General features: G+C 39.9%; 1 pseudogene; it reads left to right on the forward strand.

The window, feature by feature from the left end:
• LOC115150244 (voltage-dependent L-type calcium channel subunit alpha-1D-like) overlaps positions 1 to 11,210 on the forward strand; it is a 131,304-nt pseudogene that overhangs the window by 70,959 nt on the left and 49,135 nt on the right.

The following is an 11,210-nucleotide window of genomic DNA, read 5'->3' on the forward strand; positions in this document are numbered from 1 at the left end:
TTGTGAAATGTATCACCCTGGCTTTTCTGTGTCTATCACCGTACCTGGGCATGACATGAGAGACTGTATAGTAACATATACACTGAGTGTACAAAACATTAAGAACACCTGCTCTTTCCATGAAATTGACTGACCAGGTGAGTAAAGTTTCAAGTTTTAATGTCACATGCACAAGTAACTTGAAATGCCTTTTTTGCAAACTAAAAAGTATTATAAAAAAATTATAATTCCAGGTGAAATCCAGGTCAAAGCTATGATCCCTTATTGATGTCACTTGTTAAATCTACTTCAATCAGTGTAGATGAAGAGGAGGAGACGGGTTAAAGAAGGATTTTTAAGCCTTGGGACATGGATTGTGTATGTGTGCCATTTAGAGGGTGAATGGGCAAGACAAAAGATTTAAGTGCCTTTGAACGGGGTAGGTGCCAGGCACACCGGTTTGTGTCAAGAGCTGCAATGCTGCTGGGTTTTTCATGCTCAACAGTTTGTGTGTGTATCAAGAATAGTCCACCACCTAAAGGACATCCAACCAACTTGACACAACTGTGGGAAGCATTGGAGTCAACATGGGCCAGCATCCCTGTGGAAGGCTTTTAGGAAGGTGTTCTTAATGTTTTGTACACTCAGTGTGCATGTGAATGCTATTAATTTGCATTGCAGCATGTAGGTATAGACTCTAGAGCTACTGTACTGTACTGTTCTGTATGACCCCCCCTCCCCTCCGGCCTGCAGGTGCTAGCTTCCTGTCATGTGACTAACAGTTGTCCATCTTCCTCTTCTGCTCCTCTTCAGTGTCTACTACAGTCCATGCTACTGGTGTTAGTGGTGCTGGTGTTGTCAGTCAGTGTCGCTGTTGCCAGCTGTACTGGGTCGTTCCACGAAAAGAGTGCCTTTAAGTAGAAATTGTGCACAAATATTGAATTTTAAAAACCTGTTATATTAAATGAAGTGCCCTTTAATATAGACCACATTGAGAATTTAATAAAGCAGATTTTTTATTTGAATAAAGGCTTGCTAAATGCTTGTAAAATTCAGCGTTTTGACATGTTCCTCCATCAACCCTGTGCCACTTCTAGAAAGATTTGAACCCACTTAATCCCAAAAGTTACACCATCATTGTAAAGCTCTTGTTATTTTGTTGCTTTGACAATGTCATTTCTGAAGATTATTATTTATGTCATGTAATTTGTGTTTAATTTACGTCTGTCCCTCATTTTAAGGTCAACCCTGTTACGTGAACTGAAATCTCGTTTTTAATAGGGTGAAACTATTAGTAAAAAAAGAAAAGTAAAATCCTAAATTCATTGAACATTTAATAGTCAAATCATACGGAAAAGCAAGTGAGGTGGTTCTGCTCTTTTTGGCAATTTTCTGGTGTTTTGTGGTGTCAAAATAAGCAGGTCGAACATAAAAAGTCGACCCTAGTCACCCATAGACAGGCTAGAAATGTTTTAACAATGGATTTACTTGCATTCTATTGACCCTCCCAGTTGCACACAACAAGCTTCCATTCCCCCGGTAACAACGGGAGTACAACGGGAGTACAACGGGAGTACAATGGGAGTTATGGCTGAACAGATTTAAACCTGTTACTTTATTTGGCCCTTAATAGCCACTTACTATCTCATTGAGATGTGTTTTTATGAAGTTGAACATGTGCTCTTTATGACAGTATGTTAAAAGTAGGTGAAATCAAAGTTTTTTTTGACCAAGTTACACTTCTCGAAAGGCATCGAATTTGTGGAACGACCCTACTATTATTGTTGCTGTTACGGTTATTGTTGTTGTTGTTGTTGTGGTGGTGCATTGTTACTGTGCTGCTCTAACCTATCTTGATAGAGGCCCATTCTCCTCCCCATGTTTCTCTGCTGTGCCGTCTGCTGTCTGAATGCATGGGCTTGCATGCATTAAACATGAAGGGGTGACTCTGGCTGACCTCACAGAGAAGAAGAAAGGAAGCAGGTTTGGGTGGTTCAGCCAGTCCTCCGACACTCATGGTAAATCCCCTGGTTTCCCCTTCCACATTGAAAAAGTCTGCGTGTGCGTGTGTGCGTGAGAAAGCTTGTGTGTGGGTGATTGCGCGTGCTTGCGTGAGCTTGTGTGTTTGTGTATGTATTTGTTTGTTTGGGTGTGCCTGTGTGTACACCTCTGTGTGTCTGCAGCCTAATGTCTGCAGCCTAATGTCTGCAGCCTAATGTCTGCAGCATAATGTCTGCAGCCTAATGTCTGCAGCCTAATGTCTGCAGCATAATGTCTGCAGCATAATGTCTGCAGCCTAATGTCTGCAGCATAATGTCTGCAGCCTAATGTCTGCAGCCTAATGTCTGCAGCCTAATCGCCCTGCTTGTGCTTTGCTATTGTGATTGACCATTCTGTTTGAGCATCACTATCTTTTCGGTCTTGCTTTTCCTTTTGTGTTCTTTCTGTGTTTGATAAAGCCTCTCCCTGCAGGCCGTCTCCTGGTGTTTCTGACTCAATGAGCCCAGACTCTCTCATCCCCTGTGAGTTTAGTCACATGAGGAGCACCAGGCAGCATAATAGGGATACATACTGCTCTGGTTGATACCAGGCACTCAACTTCTCTCCCTCTCTGTCTCTCTCCATGCGCAGCCTGGTTAAATCAGCTAGGCTAGGGGCTCAGTGTGAATAGGAAAACGGGGCTAAACCAAGATCACTACATTCAGCAGTATTGAGAAAGAGAGAGAGCTGTCGGAGGACTCAAGAGTCAAAGAGAACGGCGTTTTCACACAAACCTCATAACCTCGCACAAACAGGCTGCGGTCTCACATAAAAATTGTAGCTGTGTTTCTTTTCACACAGTCTTAGCAGCAGTCTTCTCATATTACAGAATTTCTCCCAAAGTATTGAGAGAATATTTTAAGAGTCTAGTATTTTAGAGTAGTACAGTGCCTTCGGAAAGTATTCAGACTGCTTGACTTTTTCCACATTTTGTTACGTTACAGCCTTTTTCTAAAATGGATTAAATAAAGAAAATTCTTCAGAAATCTACACACAATACCCCATAATGATAAAGCGAAAACAGGTTTTTGAAAATGTATGTATTAAAAATAAAAAACAGAAATACCTTATATACATAAGTATTCAGACCCTTTATGAGACTCGAAATTGAGCTCAGGTGCATCCTGTTTCCATTGATCATCCTCGAGATGTTTCTACAACTTGATTGGAGTCCACCTGTGGTAAATTCAACTGATTGTACAGGTACAGATATGTCTATATAAGTTCCCATAGTTGACAGTGCATGTCAGAGCAAAAACCAGAGGCCAGTAACTGAAAGGGGCCAGTAACCGAAAGGTTGCTGACTGCCCGGCTAAACTCAGCAATCAGGGGAGAAGGGCCTTGGTCAGGGAGGTGACCAAGAACCTGATGGTCACTCTCTTCTAGGGAGATGGGAGAACCTTCCAGAAGGACAACCATCTCTGCAGCACTCCACCAATCAGGCCTTTATGGTAGAGTGACCAGACGGAAGCCACCCCTCAGTAAAAGGCACATGACAGCCCACTTGGAGTGGGGATGTTTTTCAGTGACAGGGACTGGGAGACTTGTCAGGATCGAGGCAAAGATGAACAGAGCAAAGTACAGAGAGATCATTGATGAAAACCTGCTCCAAAGCGCTCAGGTCCTCAGACTGGGGGCAAAGGTTCACCATCCAACATGACAAAGACCCTAAGCACACAGCCAAGACAACGTAGGAGTGGCTTCGGGACAAGTCTCTGAATATCCTTGAGTGGCCCAGCCAGAGCCCAGACTTTAACCCGATCTAACAACTCAGGAGAGACCTGAAAATAGCTGTGCAGCAATGCTCCCCATCCAACCTGAGAAACCATGAGAGGATCTGCAGAGAAGAATGGAAGAAACTCCCCAAATACAGGTGTGCCAAGCTTGTAGCGTCATACCCACAAATACTTGATGCTGTAATCGCTGCCATAGGTGCTTCAACAAAGTACTGAGTCAAGGGTCTGAATACTTGTTTTTTTTAAATAAATGAGCAAAAATCAAAAAACCTGTTTTTGGTTTGTTATTATGGGGTATTATGTGTAGATTGATGAGGAGGAGAAAAAAACAATTTAATCAATTTTAGAATAAGGCTGTAACATAACAAATGTGGAAAAAGTCAGTGCTGAAAGGCACTGTATCTAGTGTTTTAAGTCTAATATTTTAGTATGTAGTGTTTTGAGTCTAATATTTTAAAGTAATACTTTCTTTTTTTGTCTAATATGGTTGTTTAAAGGAGCATCCTCTTTCTTCATCCTGTACTCCTCCACTGCATCAGAGAGCCCTCAGATATAGCAGCTGTCCATCCTCTAACTCCACTCTGTCCCCACATCTCTAACTCATTATGTTAAGTCATAGTGATGATTACAATGACCATACTAGTTAGTTTATTCATTCATAGTAAGTTAATAAGGTACTAGAAGCCAGTAGTTTTTATGATGAAGAGATATCCTATCACATTGTCATACTTTCCAGGGGATATAAAATAAACACAAACCCTATAGTTGTTTCTTTCTTGTTTTTCTATCTGCCCACTTTACAGACTTTCTGCTGTCTATTCTGTTGGACATGGATTTGGTTTTGGGAGGTATCGTCCTTTGGAACGGAATTTGTGTTGTGTTTTTTTTTGTTGAGAAAAGGGATTTCTTAGAAATTCCTGCAGTGATGCTGACCGTTCTTTCTTTGATGAATGAGGTTTATTTTCTCTGGGATGTGCTTGACTCAGCTGTGGTACCGTGGGTCTGAATGTGTACTGTACGTTTGAGGTGTGTGTGTGTGACGTACGGTGTGTTGTACATGGGGTTCTGTGTGTGTGTATGATGAGTACTCTGTTTGCCACTGCAGCGAGTATGCCAGCCAGTGAGACGGAGTCGGTGAACACAGAGAACGTGGCCGAGGATGAGGTGAAGACACCGTGCTGTGGACCTTTTTGGTGAGAACTCCCCCAGACTAGAACCACATCTGCTGTTCCGTACCATAGAACACAACCTGCGATATCATAGAAACTACCACATTCTTTACAGAAACACAACCTCTGTCACCTGAGTGAACTATTGTGTGCTTTATCTATCTTTATCTATCCTCTATTTATCTTTATCTATCCTCTATCTATCTTTATCTATCCTCTATTTATCTTTATCTATCCTCTTTCTATCTTTATCAATCTTTATCTATCCTCTATTTATCTTTATCTATCCTCTATCTATCTTTATCTATCCTCTATTTATCTTTATCTATCCTCTATCTATCTTTATCTATCTTTATATATCCTCTATCTATCTTTATCTATCTTTATCTATCCTCTATCTATCTTTATCTATCCTCTATCTATCTTTATCTATCCTCTATTTATCTTTATCTATCCTCTATCTATCTTTATCTATCTTTATCTATCCTCTATCTATCTTTATCTATCTTTATCTATCCTCTATCTATCTTTATCTATCCTCTATTTATCTTTATCTATCCTCTATCTATCTTTATCTATCTTTATCTATCCTCTATCTATCTTTATCCTCAATTTATCTTTATCTATCCTCTATCTATCTTTATCTATCCTCTATCTATCTGTATCGATCCTCTATCTTTATCTATCCTTTATCTATCCTCTATCTATCTTTATCTATCCTCTATCTATCTTTATCTATCCTCTATCTATCTTTATCTATCTTTATCTATCCTCTATCTATCTTTATCTATCCTCTATCTATCTTTATCTATCCTCTATCTATCTTTATCTATCTTTATCTATCCTCTATCTATCTTTATCTATCTTTATCTATCCTCTATCTATCTTTATCTATCTTTATCTATCCTCTATCTATCTTTATATATCCTCTATCTATCTGTATCTATCTTTATCTATCCTTTATCTATCTTTATCTATCCTCTATCTATCTTTATCTATCTTTATCTATTCTCTATCTATCTTTATCTATCCTCTATCTATCCTCTATCTATCTTTATCTATCCTCTATCTATCTTTATCTATCTTTATCTATCCTCTATCTATCTTTATCTATCTTTATCTATCCTCTATCTATCCTCTATCTATCTTTATCTATCCTCTATCTATCTTTATCTATCTTTATCTATCTTTATCTATCTTTATCTATCCTCTATCTATCTTTATCTATCTTTATCTATCTTTATCTATCCTCTATCTATCCTCTATCTATCCTGTCTGGACAACTGCTGATGTAAAACAAGCTTTAATAAATACATTTGTTTGATTGACCACTCCTGTCGCACCTAGGATATGTGGCTTTGTACAACATTTATTAATATCCTGCAGTCAGCAAGCTATACTGATTTATTAAATTTGATTATAAACGTTTTGATTTTTCCAGTCAAAAAATTTCAAAGTCTAAGTTCAGGTCAGTGAAATCACCTTACCTCGCACGTGTCCTTGCTCGACGCATGCAGCAGCAGTCTGTACAGTAAAAGTTTTATTTTTCTGCATGAAGTAGTGACGTCTGTTATTTCTGTAGATAAATGCTTGCTTTAGGTTTCTCTACTGTATGTGCTGTTCTGTTCTCTGGAGTCAGCTTTAATGAGTCTGCAGGTAATAAATCAACTCCAACTCCCCTTTAAACATGTCAGCATATAATCTGGGGCATCGGGAGGAACTGGAGGTGCTGGAGCCTTATGCAGTGTTTTAATACTTTGTGATTTATGCTGCATGCTATGCTGCTCTCTCCCTCTCCCAAAGTTCTTTCAAAGTTCATTGACTTCTCTTTCCCAAGTTTTCTTCTAATATTCTTTGAACGCAGTGCCTGCCTACACCCCCTTTTTATATACCTCCTAACCCCCCTCTAACCATTGATTCCCCCCCCCCCCCCCCTTCAATGAAAACCTCCCCTTTTGGTCTCCTTTTTACTTCCTGTCTCACAGTCGGCGCTGGCGTCGCTGGAACAGGTTCCTCCGCAGGAAGTGCCGGTTGGCAGTTAAATCGGTGCCTTTCTATTGGCTGGTGATCATCCTGGTGTTTCTCAACACACTCACCATCTCCTCAGAGCACTACATGCAGCCTGACTGGCTCACTCAAGTACAGGGTTAGTACACTATAATCAGCCTGACTGGCTCACTCCAGTACAGGGTTAGTACACTACAATCAGCCTGACTGGCTCACTCCAGTACAGGGTTAGTACACTACAATCAGCCTGACTGGCTCACTCCAGTACAGGGTTAGAACACTACAATCAGCCTGACTGGCTCACTCCAGTACAGGGTTAGAACACTATAATCATCCTGACTGGCTCACTCCAGTACAGGGTTAGTACACTACAATCAGCCTGACTGGCTCACTCAAGTACAGGGTTAGTACACTACAATCAGCCTGACTGGCTCACTCCAGTACAGGGTTAGTACACTACAATCAGCCTGACTGGCTCACTCCAGTACAGGGTTAGTACACTACAATCAGCCTGACTGGCTCACTCCAGTACAGGGTTAGAACACTACAATCAGCCTGACTGGCTCACTCCAGTATAGGGTTAGTACACTACAATCAGCCTGACTGGCTCACTCCAGTACAGGGTTAGAACACTACAATCAGCCTGACTGGCTCACTCCAGTACAGGGTTAGTACACTACAATCAGCCTGACTGGCTCACTCCAGTACAGGGTTAGTACACTACAATCAGCCTGACTGGCTCACTCCAGTACAGGGTTAGAACACTACAATCAGCCTGACTGGCTCACTCCAGTACAGGGTTAGTACACTACAATCAGCCTGACTGGCTCACTCCAGTACAGGGTTAGAACACTACAATCAGCCTGACTGGCTCACTCCAGTACAGGGTTAGTACACTACAATCAGCCTGACTGGCTCACTCCAGTACAGGGTTAGAACACTACAATCAGCCTGACTGGCTCACTCCAGTACAGGGTTAGTACACTACAATCAGCCTGACTGGCTCACTCCAGTACAGGGTTAGTACACTACAATCAGCCTGACTGGCTCACTCCAGTACAGGGTTAGTACACTACAATCAGCCTGACTGGCTCCAGTACAGGGAGTGGGTCTACTACACCACATACCATTGTATTAGATCATGTACCAAAGGGCCAGGAGTTTTTCCTGACCACGTGACCTGACCAGCAAAACTTCAGGCACATACAGTATTTATACTCTATAACTAAGGCCCAGAGTAGTCTCATTTGCGAGACTCGTGGTGCTCCATGGCAGCTGTGAAAAGAGACTCAACCAGAAATACTTCCAAGTCAGGTCAGGTGCTAAGGAAAAACTCCTGGCCCTAACTATGGTATCAATATTATTTTTAATGTGACTTGCTTCAGCAGTCACACTTTAAATCTTGTACTTATTTCTGACATTTCATTAAAGTTATTATTTGGACCACTACTCCTTTTACACTGTTTAAGCTAGAAACACCATTCAAACTTTAAAACATGCAGACTGGTGTGGAATAGTTTTGATACCGTTTATACCTTTTAAACTATTAACCTTTTTGTAATCCAAAAAATCCTAATCCACTTTAATGTAAACAATGTGACTTTTGACACAAATCAGCTACTTTGACCACTTTCCCAACAACTTAGACAAAAACGTTGAGCGTATGAAATCTTAAGCCCAGTTCAGATACAACAGCCGACATAAGGAGAGATGAGACAAGACAAAATTAGCTAGTTTTAGAATTGTCTGTTGTAGGACAGCTGACTAAAGACGGGGCATTCAGATTGAAAAGATGAGATGCATGGTTGAGAACGATTCCACTATAATGTGACTTTTTTTACAATGATGTGGTGAAGCTTTGAAACAAAGTTGGCACTTGTTGTAGCAAACAAGTATCATTAAATACATGCACAACATTTTACACATTTAGCAGACGCTCTTCTCCAGAGCGACTTACAGTAGTGAACGCATACATTTCATTTCATACATTTGTTTTTTTCTGTGCTGGCCCCCCGTGGGAATCAAACCCACAACCCTGGTGTTGCAAACACCATGCTCTACCAACTGAGCTACATGTCACACTTTGTGACTTGACAGAGAAATATCAGCAAGCTAGCTATTACTGCAGCAAAAGAGCTAGCTAGCTGTCTGCTTGGCTTGCTAGCTGCTTGTCTAAACACAGACAAAATGTCAGCGCACTGTTCTCTGATTGGCTAAATGGATCCGTCTTGTCACAAGTCTTTAGCTAAGATTTGACATGTTCAATTTGGGAAAATCAAGCAGCCAACATGAGACGTTCTAAAAATAGAGTGTTCAAAGCAAATGTTATAAAACTGAGTAAAACCATGTTGTCTGTTGTATCTGAATCAGGCTTTAGTCTACTTCTCTGCTGTTCAAATCTGAAATCAGAACTGAAATATCTTCTACCAATTTAGTTTTTGTTTTATTTATTTGCACCAAAGAAAACAAGTGATAGACAATAATACAGATATAAAATAAAGAAAACGGTGTGCAGGTGTTGTTGAAAGCCCATTGGCTAATATGAAAACCACACCACAAAAAATTATATACAATACATAAGTACAAAAATAACGAAGGTTTGTTAAAACAGATAACAAAACCTACTAATAATAAATGTTTCATTTAATTGATCAGTAATCACCTGAAAAAAAAATATTCAGCTGTTTTAGTAACCAAGCCAATAATTTTTTCTCTCAACTTTTACAATTTTTAACCACCTTCCCAACATCTTAGACAAAAAAGAGCATATGAATTCTTGTTCTCATTCTCTTTTGTTCAAATCTGAAATCAGATCAGAAAAACTCCTACAAATCAAGAGTTACAGCTGTTTTAGTAACCGCATCAACTACTTTCATTAAGCTAACTTCCCACTGTTGAATAAACTGCCATGAAACTTTCAGAAATGACTAATTATAAACCAGGTAGTTTGGGTCCTGGATGCTGATTGGCTATGTGTATATCAGACAATATATCACGAGTATGATGCAAAACTACTTGTTTACTGTTATATTCATGTTGGTAACTGGTTTAAAATAGCAATAAGACAACTCTGGGGTTTGTGGTATATGGCCAATATGCCACTGCTAAGGGCTGTGTCCAGGCACTCCGTCTTTGCATTGTGTGTAAGAACAGCCCTTAGCCGTGGTATACTGGCCAATATATCACACCTCGTCAGGCCTTATTGCTTAATTATAGAACTCTAAGAATTAGACAATTAGTAAACAATGTGACTTTTGACACAAATCAGCTATTTTTACCACTTTCCCAACTGTTGGAAAAGGTATGAAATCAGTCTACTTCTCTGCTATTAAAATGTTAAATCAGAACAGAAATATATTCTACCTGTCAAACGATACAGCAGTTTTAGTAACCTCATCAAAAAATGTAGGCCACTTTCCAAACAACTTACATAAAAACTTACTGTGTATGACATCTTGTTGTGTTTATCTGCTATTCAAATTTGAAATAAGAACAGAAATATCTTCTACCAATCAAACGATACAACTGTTATAGAAACCGCATCAACTACTTTCATCAAGCTAACTTCCCACTGTTGAATTAACTGCCATATAATGGAGCATTCTTACATTTCTAATTATATCACTGGGGAAGCACATTCTAAGAATGACAACCACTAGAAATTCCACTTGCTTCTGACTTATAGTTAGTGTGCCTTGCTTCACAGTACTACTCTATGTAATAATCTACCACTACTATATGGCCTACTACTACCACACTCACTACTACTACTACTGCTACCACACTCACTACTACTATTGCTGCTACTACTACTACTACTAATAATAATAATAATAATAATATTACCACGACTTCACGGAGTCGTGGCTGAACGACGACATTATCAACATACAGTTGGCTGGTACATGCTGTATCGGCAGGATTAAAGAGCGGCGTCTGGTAAGACAAGGGGCGGTGGACTATGTATTTTTGTAAATAATAGCTGGTGCATGAGGTTTTGCTCGCCTGAGGTAGAGTATCTCATGATAAACTGTAAACCACACTATCTACATAGAGAGTTTTCACCTGTATTTTTCGTAGCTGTCTACATACCACCACAGACTGAGGCTGGCAATAAGACCGCACTCAATGAGCTACATTCCACCATAAGCAAACAGGAAAACGCTCACCCAGAGGTGGCGCTCGTAGTGACCGGGGACTTTAATGCAGGGAAACTTAAATCGGTCTTACCAAATTTCTATCAGCATGTTAAATGTGCAACCAGAGGGAAAAAAATATT

Source organism: Salmo trutta, chromosome 16 (genome assembly GCF_901001165.1).
Source record: "Salmo trutta chromosome 16, fSalTru1.1, whole genome shotgun sequence".
In the NCBI taxonomy this organism is placed as follows: Eukaryota; Metazoa; Chordata; class Actinopteri; order Salmoniformes; family Salmonidae; genus Salmo; species Salmo trutta.